Here is a 17,659-nt window from a genome sequence, read left to right as displayed (position 1 = left end):
TCTCTGTAAGGTTTAAAGTTTTATTGGTCACATGAATAAAGTACCTAATGTGATAGTTAAAGAGCTAAAAAAGACATATATAATGATACTTGAGCTATTTTGAATGGAATGTTGATTTGCAAGGGGAATAAATACCCTTTAAATAGGTCGTCCTATTTTTTATCTCATAGTAAGTGTATATATAGTTGAATTTTCAAGTTTATCTTGTTTCTTACTACATCAAGACATTAACTTTCCATGTTTTGAAATAAGTGAAAGACCAATATCTCATGTTGGGGATATAATCTTATGCATTTTATCAATGCCAACTCAAGAGATTTGCCACTATGGATGGATTGCATAATTGCATGTATCAATATACCTTCTCAAAGGAATCATGTTATGTGAGTGGGAGCATATTTTATCAAATGTGGGAAGCCTCTTCTATAGTTGTCTCTAACCATATAAGGTGTTTTAACAATAGAAACATTTGTCACTTTCATTATGAAACCAAGCTCTAAAAGCACATATGAATCATGAGGTTTAGTGTGTGCATTATAAAAAGTTAGCATACTCCTTGCTTTAGGAGCTGGCACCTAAGGAGAAACTCTTTCTCATATAGTAGGTAATTGTTTCAAGCTATCTAACTGCCCTATGGCATGGGCATAGGGTCTTCATGGAGCTCAAAAGAAGTTTTTTTTTTTTTTGGGGGGGGGGGGGGGGGGGGGTTAGCTTTGTAATCCAATACATCAAAATTTCATAAAACATTGGTCAAAAGGAGCACCCAAATGCTTGAAAGATTCTCAATATCAAATGCTATTCTAAAAAGCTCTTTAAATTTAAAATTCAGTTTAATGTAGAAAGAGTCACTACAAGCGTTTAGAACCTAATTTTCAACTCAAGATATGCAAATTCACAACAATGTCATCATCTACTCAATAGCAAAAGTGGTTCTAGCCTTTGTTACTCATGTATGCACCACACCAAAACCCTCACGCTCTCATATTCACTACTAGCACACACATTTTCAAGTTGGCAAACAAACAAACAAACACACACACACACACACACACACTCTCTCTCTCTCTCTCTCTCTCTCTCTCTCTCTCTCATATAATGCCTTATATCACTCATGAGGAACCTTAAAATATATGAAAACCCATGAGTTCCTTCTTACATGCACACTTATAAAAGCCATTGTTTCATTAAAAGCTATTTTAGGTAGGCATGAGCCTCAATTTGAGAAAATAGAGTTGGGTTTTTCCATAAAAAAGCTTGTTTCAAACAATCTTTTAGCAAATTATATAGTCCAAAGAGCCCAAAAGCATGTTTAGTGTAGGTTATTGGCAAAGGTCACCAATGAGTGATAACTTGACAAAAAATGTGGTTTTACTTAAGAAAGCTACATCCCATTGTACAATACCAAGAGAGATGCCAAGTGAAACATCAAGTATCAAGGAAATCTAAGGTAGTCTCATGGCAAAGTTAGCACAAGGACATGTTATGGGAGCAATTTATGTTGCTTAAGTATTTGTTTATCGTCACATCCATATTAACACATATGCACTTGTACACACATGAACACATCACTTACCTTCTAGTTGCTACTATGTTTGTACTTTCATATAACACACATACTAGGTGCTTCGTGCCTAGATTCTCCCGACAAAACTGCCACCGATGTTCTCTCTATGCTTCACACCAAGGTTCGAACTCACGTTTTATGTGGCAAGAGGGTTCATGGGATGTTGATATAAGGAACATAATCCGAACTTCAAATGCTTTGGTAAGTTAAATTAATACAATGTTGAATGCACAAAAATAAAATATATGGGGATGTGGTACTCATTGATATATGGGGAGTGGAAGATCGCCCAATGTTAATAGGATAAAGCCTAAATTATATCTCCAAAGAACCCTTATGACCATTTCTCAAAGTTTCTCAAAGACAAACACATTTAATGGTGAGTTCTATTCACATTGAGCATATTATGGCATGCATATTATCAATGAGCCTACAACATTACATAAATTTGACAACCCATAAACTATATTTGAAAGGTGAGAAGAATCGAAGCTTGCACGCGAGAGCTATGGCGGGAGAGCAAGAGCAAGAAAGAGAGAGACAAGAAATGGGAACTCCAACCATCACAATGTGTGACCGGGCCTTCCTTTATTCAAACTGTCACTAAAAGAATAAAGAATAAAGTGATGGTGACGGGCACCCGCCACCTGTAGTGTGTAGTGGCAGTGACTGTCAATGTAGTAATACATGGGCGGCTAAGCGGAGGCGCCTTTATCCCCAACAACCTTCCACTTAAAGGCGAATCTGCCCTAGTGAGGAGTGAAAAGAAAAAGAAAAAGACAGTACAACATGTACACATGTACAACAGGATGAGGAAAGACGTCATCTCATCCCACGCCCACCATCAACATCCTAAGGAAGGCAAAGCACTCTATAGAGAGGCTTTTCGTGAGCAGATCTACAGGATTCTGGTCAGTCGAGATCTTGACAAGATCAACAGACTTGTCCTCAATGACCCCACGCATGAAGTGACACCTCACCTCAATGTGTTTTGTCTTCGCATGGAAGACCAGATTATTGGCTAACTGAATAGCACTCATAGAATCCGAATGCAGTGTAGGGATAGCATCAATACCAAGGTCAGCAACCAAACAACCCAACCAAATGGTCTCCTTGCAAGCCTTAGTGGCTGCAACATAATACTCGGCCTCTGTAGTAGAAAGGGCCGTGCATTTCTGCACCCTAGACATCCAAGAAATAACACCCCTAGCATATGTGAATACATAGCCAGAAGTGGACTTCCTACTATCTGCATGTCTTATATAATCAGAGTTAGTGTGCCCTACGACTCCTGTATTCTGGCTGCCATAGCATATACACATATCTGCAGTGCCCTTTAGGTACCTCATGATACCCTTCACGGCATCCCAATGCTTCTTGCCATGTGTAGCCATATAGCATGCCACAACACCAACTGCAAAGGCAATATCTGGACGAGTGGCTATCATGGCATACACGCTGCGGATGCATGGGGAATCTTGGCCATCTCGGCCCTCTGCTCATCTGTCTGCGGACAATCAGCCTGTGATACCTTCACATAAGAAGGCAATGGACATCCAATAGGCTTTACGTCCTGCATGCGAAAGCGCTCAAGGACTTTATGAATGTACTCCTTCTGTGACAAGTAGAGGAGTCCCTGACACTTGTCGCGTCTAATGTGCATACCAAGTATGTGAGTGGCTTGTCCCAGATCTTTCATCTCAAAGCTCTTCTTGAGCTGAACCTTAAGAGCATCTAGCTCATCACAAGCTTTCCCTACTATCAACATATCATCCACATAGAGTACCAAAGTCAATAAAGAACCATCACGGGCTTTCTTCGTGTAAAGACATGGATCCATAGCACTCCTGCTATAGCCCTGTGACTGCATAAAGGCATCAAACTTATGATACCACTCCCTAGGTGCCTACTTCAATCCATAAAGACTTTTCTTCAATTTGCACACTAGGTGCTCCCTGCCTGGTGCTGCAAAGCCCTTAGGCTGCTCCATATAAATCTCATCATGCAAGTCCCCATGTAAGAAAGCTGTCTTGACATCCATCTGGTATAAATCCAAGTCAAGTTGAGCAACCAAAGCCAAGACTAAGCGCAGGGTGGTCATCTTAACCACAGGAGAAAAGACCTCATCAAAGTCCACACCATGCTCCTGCTTAAAACCCTTTGCTACCAATCTAGCCTTGTATGCCGGCTTGGGGTGTCTAGGGGTACTTTTCAACTTGTACACCCACTTGCATGGCAAAGCCTTCTTGCCCTTAGGCAAGGAAACCAAATCCCAAGTCTCATTCTTATACAAGGAGTCTATCTCAGACTGCATAGCCCTCTCCCAGGAGTGAATGTCACCCCTGCACATAGCCTCATCATAAGTGAAAGGCTCTCTTGCATCTGTAACTGAGACATAATGCATCAAGGGCTGAAATCTATTTGGTGGATGTCTGTCTCTAGTAGACCGTCTCGCAGCAGGCTCTTCTGCTTGCCCAGCTGTTTGTCCAACACCCTGACCATGAGTATCTGCTGCAGCTGTAGGCTGTCCAACTAGCTGTGCAGGAGCTCTCGGCTCCTCCTGACATAAGACCCTGCGGATCTCAACAACTCTCTCAGGCTACCGATGCATCTTGTCTTCATGGAAGACTACATCATGACTGTGGATGACTTTCCGCGCTGTCGTGCTGCTGCGCATCCGAGTTGTATACACCTCCATTTCTTTTGTTGTGCATTTGTGTTATTTTCTGCGTGTGATTCATTGATTGTGTGATGCATTTCGATAATCCGCATCCAATGTATATATTCCCTTAGTGCATGTGTATGATTTTGTTTGGATGCATGATGTGTGTGTGTTAGAAAAATATGAAAATCTGATGCCAAAGGACATTATCAAGCTGATAATTTCAATGATGATTTCTTAGAAAAGTGCAGGGAATTGTGGAAACAAAGGAAGTTTTGTGGAAGCCGATCATCTAATGAAATAGAGTTGAAGAAAGTCTCTCAAAAGCTGCTTAAGCGAGTAAAGGAATCCTTCAATGGGGCAATTGATGATTCCAAAGATACCCTAAAAGAAAGGCTCAAAGGTGGATGGTGTTGTAGAAAAAGTAGTAAAAGGGGTCTTGAAGGTTAGCCTACAGAAAGAAATGAAAGAGACCGTAAAGAGAAGTGGCAATGCATGGGAAAAAGACAAAGAAACAAGTCCTAAATCAGATAGCAAGAAGTTGCTGAGTCATGAAACTGGTGCTGGATCTTCAGATCTAAAACCAAGCACTGATCCCCATTTGGATTTTTCAAAGAGCAAACTGGCAGAATTGGAGATTAGCGCCAAAGCTAAAGGTGTAAAAGGTTATTCAAGGATGAAGAGGGAAACCCTATATTTGGGTTTTAAACTGCTTTTGGAGGGAAAAAAGCAGGCTGTTTTGGAGGGGAAGAAGGGTTGTTTTTGATTGGAGAGGGCTAGAATGAAGCGGGGAGGCCCTATTTTCTCCTCAAATATTTTTGGCACTGTGGCACGCAGTTAACGAAAATGGAAAAACTAATAAGGGAAGATGAGGAGAGATCGGAAGAAAAGGGGAAAAAAAACAGAGGAGATTGGGGAGATTCAGGAATCAGAAAAACAAGGTGAGAAGAGACAAGCGAGGGAATCTTTTGATAGTTGGATGCAAGATCAATCAACTAATCGACCAGCAGATCTTCTCCGATGCTATGGCGCTTTTCGGTTCCTCGTTTGGTGCTGAAGTAAGCTTGCGCTTACTTCTCTCTCCAGTGTCGCCAACAATTATATGAAGAACATGCATTTCTAAACCGTGTCTATGAGGTGGTGGCAAAGCCAGTAGTAGAGTATCTGGACGTCATCATCTTCTCCGACGGCCAGTTTGCGCTCTCAAGATCTTGGGACGGCAAGCTCTGCCTCTAGACCTCAATGGTGGCACCTTGTCTGCACTTGCCGTGCATTCCGCGAGTACTGACTCTCGGAGCGTTTCGATTCTGAGCAGCTGTACGAGCCCGGGTCTCTCTTATTCGAGGATCTGGATGTTTTCTTCCTGGAGTTTGACCTCGAACCAGTGTCGTTCATCAAGCAGGAGAGAGAGTTGACGAAGGCAAATTTGCGCGAGCTAAGTATAAAACAGAAGCATGAAAGAGGGAAAATCAACTATCCTATTCGCGTGGGAAACAAAGCGTCTCGTTAAGTTCCATGGCAGAATATCTCTTCCCATATCCGAAAAATTCAGCAACAACCAAGGTGAAGCACAGCGTTCAAATCAACTAATTCCATCATTGTGTCAGGGTCCTGGGACAAGACTATGAAGGTGCGGAACCTTACTAACTGCAAGTTGCGCTCAAATCTCCTGGGACATACTGGTTATGTCAACAATGTTACTGTCTCTCCTGATGGTTCGCTTTGTGTTAGTGGTGGCAAGGATGGTGTAAGCAATGCTGTGGAATCTTGCTGAAGGAGGTTGCGACTGTCATCCGTGTGGCCATCATCCTGGTTTCGAGAAAAGTAAACATTAAGCATGGAGACAGGTCTTTCGATGCGTATGCTATTGGTGAAGCAACAGCTCTAGGTGTTATTGTCCTCCATGAGTGGTGGGAAGTGGACTATTAAATCAAAATCCATGCTGCTACAATTGCCACCAAAGGCTACCGATCTCTGATTTAAGACCTGTACTGTGAAAGTTGGGTCTGGATGTAGAAGAGGCACAACACTTGAAGGTTAAATTGGTTTGACCAGGTGCAGTCAAGGATATAGCTGAATCTGTAAATTGCACCCTATGATTGGAGTAACAGAATTCTGTATGGGAGGAGCTTTTTCACTAACAAGTGTTATACTGGTGTCTGAAGTTGATGCAGTGGTGCCCTTTTATGGTACTCCATCCACTGAGTTTGAAACTGTTTCAAAGGTGTAAGTCCTACTGCAGGCACACTTCAGTGAACTGACAACATTGTAGACTTCTGTTGATCATCCATAGCCATCTCCATTGGTCCTAAAAGAGCTTAAGAGCTGCATAATTCAATTGACTTCAGGTATTGACACACTAGGTGCTTTAGTGAATGCGACATTGTTTGACCCAGAGAAACACATCGATGAACTAATCCCTGTGGTGGAGAAAGAGCAACGCGGAAGCAGTTTCTTACAGTCTTTGTTGGTGGCTGCATGCATTGCTGCTATGCCTATTCTGAAGAAGACCCCATTTCTGTACTGTGGGGTTATTTTACTCTTATAGCCATTGAGAGTTTACCTGAAACCAAGTTCATACACTTATTGTAAAACTGTGGATAGATTGTCATGCTTCGTTATTTATTTTGACTCCCCTTTTGTAATGTACTTGACAAGCAATATAATGATCTTGGCATCAAAAATTGAGTTATTGAGATCTTCTTGTTAGCCTCTTACCTTGCTGTATCTTGAACTCCGTGTTCAGCAGTCCTTACACGAAATCTATGACATTTCTGGTGAACCCGACGTGAAAGTGCTGCGTCTTTTTTTTCAGCAAGATGGGAGACTCGCAAGAAGAGATGACAGATGATAATGTCATGAAGAACCTATTTCAGTCATTTACCATGTATATGCAGCAGCAAGCTCACGCAAAACGTGACAGTGATGCTATGGATGCCTTGAAAGCTGTCCAACAGGAGATGAAGCAGTTTAATGGCCAGCAAGTGTCAACTTACCTGCATTTGTATGAAGAAAAGATGAAGTTTTTTGGGGTTTCTCAAGATGTTTGGAGCCACTACTTCTTGCGGATCATGGTGCGTGCTCTTGAAGGCCGAATTGCAGAAATTCAAGAAACACATGCAGGTTGGGCTGAATTTAAGAAGGCATTAAAAGATGAATATTTCCTGGAGGATACAGGTCTTATGAATCGCAGAAATTTTTTAGCATGGGTTTCTATGCCTAATAAGGGACTTTCTGTTACCGCTATTCTGCGAGAGTTTGAGAGCCGCTATGATTAGTTGGATGGGAATGAGTAGCAAGCTTTGGAGATGCAGAAAGTGGAGTTATTTTTACAAGCTGCTGATGCTGATTTACAGGAAAAGTTGGATGATCTTTTGGAAGATCAAGCTACTGATTCAGGTTTAAAGACCGAGTGGAGACATGTCATTGATGCTGTGAATGCTCTTGTTAAGAAGCAGCGCAGGAGAGTAAGATTGCATCGTAATACAGGATCAGTTCCTGAAAAATCCTTGGAGACTTATTCTTCTACCCCTGCTGCAACTTCTTTGCCTAAGCCTACTCCTCCTGCTGTGAATCCACCAGTTCCTGCTGCTCTAATGCCCTTATCTGTAGATGATGTTATTAAAGGCTTGGCAGATTTGACGATTGAAGCAGTCAAAGCTGAAGTTGGTAAGTTAAAGGAGCAACTTATGTCAGTACCTGCTGTAGCACCTGCTCCAGCGACTGCTTTTCCAGCTGGTCAAAGAAAAGGGAGACGATGTATTTGGTGTGATAGTACAGAGCACCAACACTGCAGAGATTGTGATGCTTTTCAGGAAGCACGTAAGAAGAATGTAGTGTTCTGGGGACAAGATGGGAAGATATGGCTGACAGAGATTGGCGCTCCTCTTGATACAAACTTCGGTAAGGGAGGCATGAAGAAGCTTGTTGATGATATGGCTGCGCGATCAGCTTATGTGAGTGTTAGAGGAGATGCTTCAGCTTATGGAGTCCAGCTTGAGTAGAAATCTGATGGAGACTCTGCTTTATGGTCCTCTGCCTTGGAGATAGCGAGAAGAGGGAAAGTTCAGGCATCTACTATGACTTGTGTGGGCTCCAGCATCCGAGGAGAAACAGGATGGGATTCTCCTGTTGACAGGTATTCTATTTTTGCTTATATGGCTAAAACACAGGGTTTAGATGCCATGGTTGAGGAAAAGAGAAGAAGAGATGAGGAGGGTCCCAGCACCTCCAAAAAGACTAGAGGGGGTGACTTTGTTTCACCACCTGTTACAGCTCCACCTATGTCAAGTTCTCCAGCTCAATCAGGTCCTGAACAACCAATGGGAGACAAGCAGAAAGAAAAGAGGCAACCAAGAAAAGAGCCAGGATTCAAGCTCTTGTCAGACCTTGATATGCAAACGGATATGAGTAAGATTTTTCATGAAAGAATTTTGAATAGTGAAGTTACTTTTACTGTTGGAGAAGCTCTTGGGATTGCTAGAAGAGAAATATAGGATCAGATGCAGGATCTTTTGCGGAGGAAACGACATGCGATGGAAGGACCTGCTTTACAGGGATTGTGGCATGGAGCTCTTGGGGAAGAGCATGATGATGCAGTGATGGTTGAGAATGCTTCTGTTAATCCGCAATTGGAGAAAATAGTTCAGCCTATGCAGTATGAAGATGATGATACCCCTATTCTCATTCCTCGCAGCCATTTTTCACGAAGTCATTGGGCTAGAGCAACCACTGAGACAGTGGTAAGGATTGGAGAGAAACAAATTCCATTGGTCGCTTTAGTTGATCATGGTTCTGAGATTAATCTTATTGCTCGAGGTGTTTATGAGAGTGGCAAGTGGCCTATGGATGCAGAGCATGGGTGGCGCATGAGAGCCACCAATAATACTTCTGGTGATATGTATGCTGCTTGTCCGAGTATCAGAATTTCTATTGGTAATGTTGAAGAGGATTGTCATTGCTTTGTTCAGGATTCATGCTCTTATCCGATTATTCTTGGACAGCCTTTCATTACAGAAGCAAGAATGGAAACGAAAGTGATGGATGACGGGTCAGCTTATGCGCGGATACGCAGTAAAGATGGTATGCGAGCTGTTCAGTTTATGACTGTTGGGGTAAATCATCCGAGAAACAGGGACTCCTTGCGTGAGGCACCACTACTTGCGAAGGAGTTGGATTTTCATTAGGTACCGCTGTCTTGCAAGACGCCAGTGGTACGGAGCGGAGAAAAGAGGAGATCTCGCCTCCTGGCAGCCAGTCTTTCTCCAATAATTTTGTTGGTTTTTCTTCAGATAGTTCAGTGAGTTATCAGAAAATTTCAGATTTGCCTAGAGCTGCCAGGCAGTACATTGGTCGTAAGGAGAAAGAGTTGAAGAATGTAGGTATTTTGCAAGCAGAAGAGCATGTAGATGGATTATATGAAGGGATGTCTTATGCATATACATTGTTTGAGATGGGAGCAATGCTGAAAACTGATGTATGTAAGGGTTCAAAGATCATACCTATGCAAACCTTGGATATGTTTCAGGAAATTTCTAGTTTTATGCTGAAAACAGAGTTAGAGGCTGAGAAAACTCAGCAAACTGAATTTATGGCTGATCTTGATCAGCTAACAGAATTGCAGAGGGCTGAATCCATTCAGCCAACAGAGTTGAATGCAGAAAAATTTCTGCATACAGAGTTTCAGGATGCATCTATGCAGTCCATAGAACCGAGGGCTGAATCCATTCAGCCAACAGAGTTGAATGCAGAAAAATTTCTGCATACAGAGTTTCAGGTTGCACCCATGCAGTCCATAGAGCGAAAGGCTGAAAATTTTCAGCCAACAGAGTTGAAAGTTGCTGAAAATTTGCAGAAATTGCAGCAAAGAAAAGAGTGCTTGAATGATGCCAAGGTTGACACAAAATATAAAACAGTTGATAAGAAGGTTAAGCCGGTTGCAGGGCCGCTTCCTCCTGATAGTGATGAGCAGATTGAAAAAGCTATGAAGCAGCCTATGTTGAGAGATCCTGCAAATATTGGACATAAGTTTACAGCTGAAACTCTTGCAGAATTGAAGATTGGAAATGATGAATTCTTGCTTCCAGTGGAAAAAGAATGTTTTAGAGAGATGCTTGGACGTCATGGTAAGGCATTTGCTTTCTTTCCACATGAAATTGGCTGCATTAGTCCCGAATTGGTTGCACCCATGGTCATCTTCACTGTTCCTCATGTACCATGGAATATACGTCCTATACCTGTGCCTAAAGCACACTTGCCAAAGCTGATAGAGTTGCTGAATGAGAAGATTAAAATGGGGATTTTGGAACCCTCTTCTGCACCCTATTCTAACAGGTGGTTTACTGTACCAAAGAAGAATGGTACTTTGAGATTTATTCAGGATATGCAGCCCGTGAACAAAGTGACAATCAGGAATGTGGGAAGAGGTCTAGTTGTGGATGAATTTGCTGAGGTTTTTGCAGGACGAGCCATCTATTCTCTGGGTACTTGTATTCAGGTTATGATCAATTTCAGCTTGCCTTGGAAAGCAGGGATATTACTACTATGCGGACACCTATTGGTCTTGTGAGGATGTGTACCTTGCCTCAAGGTGCCACAAACTCAGTTGCTCATATGATGAATGCTATGCATAGAGTTCTATGAGACTATATTCTGCAATATACCATGCCTTTTCTAGATGATGTGCCTATTAAGGGTTGTGCAGAAGAAGAAAAGAATGAAAGTCTTGATTTGCGTGGATGTAGACAGTTTGTGGCTGACCACTTGATTGCTTGTGAGCAAATATTGACACGATTAGAGGAGGTAAATTTGACACTTTCAGGGTTGAAATCTGTCTTTGGTGTTAATGAAGTCATCATAGTTGGGCATATGGTTGGATATTATGGCAGGAAACCTTCACCTGCAAAGGTGGATGCCATAAACAGGATTGCAGAGTATTGCTCGACTACTTCAGAGGTTCGGAGATTTGTGGGAGCTTGTGTATTTTACATGATTTGGATTCCTCATTTTGCTCATATAGCAGATGTTCTCTATCAGCTGCTTCGAAAGGGGCAGAAATTTCATTGGGATGAGAAGCATTCAAAAGCCATGCGTAAGCTCAAGAAGCTGTTGCAATCAGCTCCTACTCTACGCAAGGCGGATTATCAGTGTGGATGGCCGATCATGTTGACAGTTGATACTAGCCCTATTGGCATAGGTTGGGCTGTGGGACAGGATGATGCTGATGGAAATAGGTATGCAATCCGCTTTGGAGCTAAAGTTCTTAATGAGCGACAGAGGAGATATCCGCAGATCAAAAGAGAGTTGTGGGGAATAGTCACTGCACTGAAGTGTGACAAAGGGTATTTTATTGGAGCTTCAGTTGTTGTGGAAACAGATTGTTTGCCTTTGCTTGGCATGATTACTAGTTTCTCGACTCCAGATATAGCGATGCTTCGGTGGATTGCCTATATCAAATCATTGAATCCAGAATTTCAACACATAGCAGGGAAAGATAATCCAGTTGCTAACATGCTATCTAGAGTGAGATATGAGGATGAGGAGTCAATGCTTGCAGAAGATGATGAGACAGAGTTTGCTCCTTCTGTCCTTGTTCATGATTGTCATGTATCTACTGTTGAAGCCTTTATTGAAGAACTTTATGTTGATGAGTGGCTGCAAATTGGACAGTATCTAAGTTCATTGACTCGAAGAGCTGATTGGATAGATGATGAATTTAAGAAAATCAGAAGGAAGGCTTATGGGTATTTCTTGATGAGAAGAGACAAGCGAAGGAATCTTTTGATAGTTGGATGCAAGATCAATCAACTAATCGACCAGCAGATCTTCTCCGATGCTATGGCGCTTTTCGAAAAGAAAGTTTGGTGCTGAAGTAAGCTTGCGCTTACTTCTCTCTCCAGTGTCGCCAACAATTATATGAAGAACATGCATTTCTAAACCGTGTCTATGAGGTGGTGGCAAAGCCAGTAGTAGAGTATCTGGACGTCATCATCTTCTCCGACGGCCAGTTTGCACTCTCAAGATCCTAGGACGGCAAGCTCTGCCTCTGGACCTCAATGGTGGCACCTTGTCTGCACTTGCTGTGCATTCCGCGAGTACTAACTCTCCGAGCGTTTCGATTCTGAGCAGCTGTACGAGCCCGAGTCTCTCTTATTCGAGGATCTGGATGTTTTCTTCCTGGAGTTTGACCTCGAACCAGTGTCGTTCATCAAGCAGGAGAGAGAGTTGATGAAGGCAAATTTGCACGAGCTAAGTATAAAACAGAAGCATGAAAGAGGGAAAATCAACTGTCCTATTCGCGTGGGGAACAAAGCGTCTCGTTAAGTTCCACGGCAGAATATCTCTTCCCATATCCGAAAAATTCAGCAACAACCAAGGTGAAGCGCAGCGTTCAAATCAACTAATTCCATCATGGTGTCAGGGTCCTGGGACAAGACTGTGAAGGTGCGAAACCTTACTAACTGCAAGCTGCGCTCAAATCTCCTGGGACATACTAGTTATGTCAACAGTGTTACTGTCTCTCCTGATGGTTCGCTTTGTGTTAGTGGTGGCAAGGATGGTGTAAGCAATGCTGTGGAATCTTGCTGAAGGAGGTTGCGACTATCATTTGTGGCGCCATCATCCTAGTTTCGAGAAAAGTAAACATTAAGCGTGGAGACAGGTCTTTCGATGTGTATGCTATTGGTGAAGCAACAGCTCCAGGTGTTATTGTCCTCCATGAGTGGTGGGAAGTGGACTATTAAATCAAAATCCATGCTGCTACAATTGCCACCAAAGGCTACCGATCTCTGATTTAAGACCTGTACCGTGAAAGTTGGGTCTGGATGTAGAAGAGGCACAACACTTGAAGGTTAAATTGGTTTGACCAGGTGCAGTCATGGATATAGCTGAATCTGTAAATTGCTCCCTATGATTGGAGTAACAGAATTTTGTATGGGAGGAGCTTTTTCACTAACAAGTGTTATACTGGTGTCTGAAGTTGATGCAGTGGTGCCCTTTTATGGTACTCCATCCACTGAGTTTGAAACTGTTTCAAAGGTGTAAGTCCTACTGCAGGCACACTTCAGTGAACTGACAACATTGTAGACTTCTGTTGATCATCCATAGCCATCTCCATTGGTCCTAAAAGAGCTTAAGAGCTGCATAATTCAATTGACTTCAGGTATTGACACACTAGGTGCTTTAGTGAATGCGACATTGTTTGACCCAGAGAAACACATCGATGAACTAATCCCTGTGGTGGAGAAAGAGCAACGCGGAAGCAGTTTCTTACAGTCTTTGTTGGTGGCTGCATGCATTGCTGCTATGCCTATTCTGAAGAGGATCCCATTTCTGTACTGTGGGGTTATTTTACTCTTATAGCCATTGAGAGTTTACCTGAAACCAAGTTCATACACTTATTGTAAAACTGTGGACAGATTGTCATGCTTCGTTATTTATTTTGACTCCCCTTTTGTAATGTACTTGACAAGCAATATAATGATCTTGGCATCAAAAATTGAGTTATTGAGATCTTCTTGTTAGCCTCTTACCTTGCTGTATCTTGAACTCCGTGTTCAGTAGTCCTTACACGAAATCTACGACAGCGCCTGTGGATCCCAGAGATGGTAACCCATCTCGCCTACATCCCCATAACTAAGGAAAATGCATTTGACACTCTTAGGGTCCAGCTTACTTCTCTTGTCCCTAGGCACATGTCAAAATGCCTCACATCCAAAGACACGGAGATGCGCATAAGAGGGAGGTTTTCCAATCCGTACCTCCTCTGCAACCTGGAAATCCAAACCATTAGAAGGTAATCTGTTTATGACATGCACAGCTATACTAACTGCCTCAGCCCAAAAGCAATATGGTAGGCCTGCATGGCTAAGCATACTGCGTACACGCTCCTGGATGGTTTGATTCATCTGCTCAGCCAAAGCATTCTGGGGGGGGGGTGTAGGGGGCGGTCAACTGACGCTTAATACCCCTCTCATCACATAACTGCTCAAAAGTAGCTGAGACATACTCACCCCCATTATCTGTCCTTAGGCATTTTAGCCTATACCCGACTGGTTCTCAACCAATGCAAGCCATCTCTGAAACACAGCCAAGACATCGAATTTCAGCTTAATGGGATAAGCCCAAACTTTCCGTGAAAAATCATCTATGAAAGTAACAAAATACTTGGCACCACCCATAGACTGACAAGGCATGGGCCCACAGACATCCGAATGTACCAATGGCAAGGGCTCACTTATGCATGGCCTACCAAACTTTTTATGCGTAGACCTAGTCTGCATGCCATAAAGACAATGCTCACATGAATCAAAACATGCATAATCAAGGGACGGTAAGTACTGCAAACCAGAAAGCATTTTCATTCCCTTCAAAGACATATGGTCCAAATTGGCATGCCAAAGAGATACATGTGGGATAGAATCCACAGACAAAACATGATCAAGGGAAGAAGCTGATACAATCAAGGGATAGAGGCTGCCAGCCTTGGCACCTCTCGCAATCACAAGTCTGCCATGAGCGATCTTCCATGCAGAGTCTCCAAAAGATACATGATAACCTGCGTCATCAAGCTTTCCAGCTAACATGAGACTGCGTGTCAAAGCAGGTACATGACGTACATCCTGCATAACAAAACTGATGCCAAAAGGAAACTGCAGCCTAGCATCACCAATGCCCACAATATCAAGAGAGTTGTCATCACCCAAGCACACAAAACCCGAAACAGTACGGTATGAATGAAACCACTCTCGGCAAGGTGTCATATGAAAGGACGCACCTGAGTCCAAGAGCCAACATTGTGCATACATAGAGTGTATCTCTGTCATCTACGAAGCACTAGAAGAAGCTGCAAGGATATAATCATCATCATCAACATCCTCAGGCTGCATAACATTGATCTCTTCAATTTTAACACTGGACTTTACAGGCCCTATGCTGCGATCAGAAGACTTATCCTGCACTTTGTCTTTCCCCTTATCTTTGTGCCTTTCATACTACCTACCTAACTTAGGACAACTGGACTAGGACCTCCTACTAGGAGAGGACTCCTATAGCTTGGTCATCATAAATTTTCTTTTTAACACCCTTTTCAGGCAGAGGGCTAGCCAATAACCTAATGCACTTAGTGTAGGGCTTGAGGAGCCCTTATCCTTGGCTGATCTTGTACTTTAGTAGAGTTATGCTAGGACCAAGGGTTTGTTTCAACAGTCTGTTTAACTAAATGGTAGTGAAGTGTATTATCTTGTTAGGTCCATAGGGCCATTTCTATTGGGTTCTAATGTTTTATTTCGTAAGGCCAAGAGGGCTAGTTTGTTGGTTGTGAGCTGTTATATTTCTTAAGGCTAAGAGGGCTATGTGTCTGTTTGGTGCGGGTGCATTTAATGATTTTCTGTTTTAGTTATTGCATCAGACAGGTTTGATGAAGTGCCTAGAGGGAACCTTTGTTGCACGGGAGCTTCTTCTGGCCATTCTAGGTGGTGTCATCACCTTTTCGAGATTTTTCCTTAAGCTGATAGTGTTATATGTGTATGTGGGGGTTATTTTCTTTTCATTTATTGGGGACCAACATTCAAGGCATGAAGTCCTAGGGTGGCTAGGTATATCTGAGGGAGGTTTGAGTAGTTGTCTACCTCCTGTGAAGACATTGTTAGGCATGAAATACCTGTTTTAGAACATGGTCCTAGTGACTCTGTTCTACTAGCTTTCTTGGAAATTGTCCTAGGAATCCTCCAACTTTTCATGAGTACTCCTAGCTATAAGCATATCATCAATATAAAGCACCAAGATAATAAGGGTACCATCATGGGTCTTCTTTGTGTATAAGCATAGATCCATATTGTTACGAGAATACCCTTGCAAATGCATGAAAGAATCAAACTTATGGGACCACTTTAGGTGCCTACTTGAGCCCATAAAGACTCTTCTTCAATTTGCACACTAGGTGTTCCCTTCCTTTTTCCACAAAGCCCTTAGGCTCCTACATATAACTGTCGTCATGCACGTACCCATGTAGAAAATCCATCTTAACATCCATTTAATAAAGATCCAAATCCAACCAAGCAACCAAGGCCAAGACCAAGCGTAGGGTAGTCATCTTGACCGTAAGAGAGAATATCATATTAAAATCAACTCTCTTTTCTTGTTTAAAGCCCTTAACAACCAATTAGGCCTTATATGATAGCTTTGGGTGACTAGGGATACTCTTTAACTTGTACACCCACTTGTATGGAAATGCACACTTTCTATCAAGCAAGAAAATTAAGTCTCATGTATGGTTCTTCTACAATAAATCAAACTTAGACTGCATATCCCTCTTCCAAGAATGAGAACTCCCTCTATGCATAGCCTCCTTATAGGTAAGGGGCTCAATAGAGTGTGTCACCATGACATAATCCATAGAGAACTCATAGTGATTAGGAGGACATAAAGCTTTGGCAGAGCATCTCAAGACTAGATGTGGGGCTTGTACGGTGTGCCCTCTTTATCCAACGTCATGATCTTGTACAGCAGGAATATCCTGGGCCACTATATCATCAACAACTACAACATGCTATCTTGCTAGGATGGCTATATTGTAACATGACACTCCACTTGAAAGATCACCTACATATCTCAATTGTTAGAATATCAAGCTCCCGTTAATCTTAGTCAGTCTATCTTTATGTGTGTGACCGACATTAGCTGGATACAACTGTACACCTGTGTGACATTCAATAAGTCAGTGTAGTTAGTGACTTAACCACAATTAGTCTTGGTTAGTCATACCTATGTGTGTAAGTGTCTTTCAGTTAGTATGATGGAAGAATAATGGAAGAAGAACAACAATGAGCTGAGGCTCATCTTCCACTCCACTCAGTCTCCCTCCCTATCTTCCGACATGGTATCAAAGCCTGAACGCTTGAAGCTTGAAGGCTTGGCAGTGGCCATTTGACATCAAGACATCAAATCTGAAGAAAATGTCATAAAAGGAGACTGTGCCTGCAGCCCGTTTTTTTGCAGAAGCTATATCTTGCTACAGAAATGGTTTTTGAAGAAACGACTCCTAAATCCTGGTTTTTTCGACGTGATCTACAACTTTGTAGAAGAAAGTTTTCCAAATTCCTCACAGATTTTGAGATATTCAGTACAAACTTGTGCAGATTGGATATTTACTATAGTAAAACAGCATGTGATTCTAGGGCATTGGTAGCTTTTATCCTAACAATGTATATGCCCTAATTATCATGCATTTGAACATGATATTGGAGGTGTTAAATGCTTATTTTTGGAGCTTATGTGCAAGCTAGAAACAATGAACTGGTTGCTGTCCTGAATTTGGAAACAATATACCTACAGGGTTGACGTATCTGTGATGCTTATTTTCTATTGACAAATTCTTGGATCATACCATTTGAGTGGTAGATGCTTTTTTGGATATTGTGAGTGTTGAAAGTCCA

This window comes from Lygodium microphyllum, chromosome 6 (assembly GCF_053477565.2).
Source record: "Lygodium microphyllum isolate KBCC chromosome 6, Lygodium_microphyllum_v1.1.10, whole genome shotgun sequence".
NCBI classification, from domain to species: domain Eukaryota; kingdom Viridiplantae; phylum Streptophyta; class Polypodiopsida; order Schizaeales; family Lygodiaceae; genus Lygodium; species Lygodium microphyllum.
The sequence above is the reverse complement of the archived record's forward strand: the minus strand, read 5'-3'. Positions refer to the sequence as shown.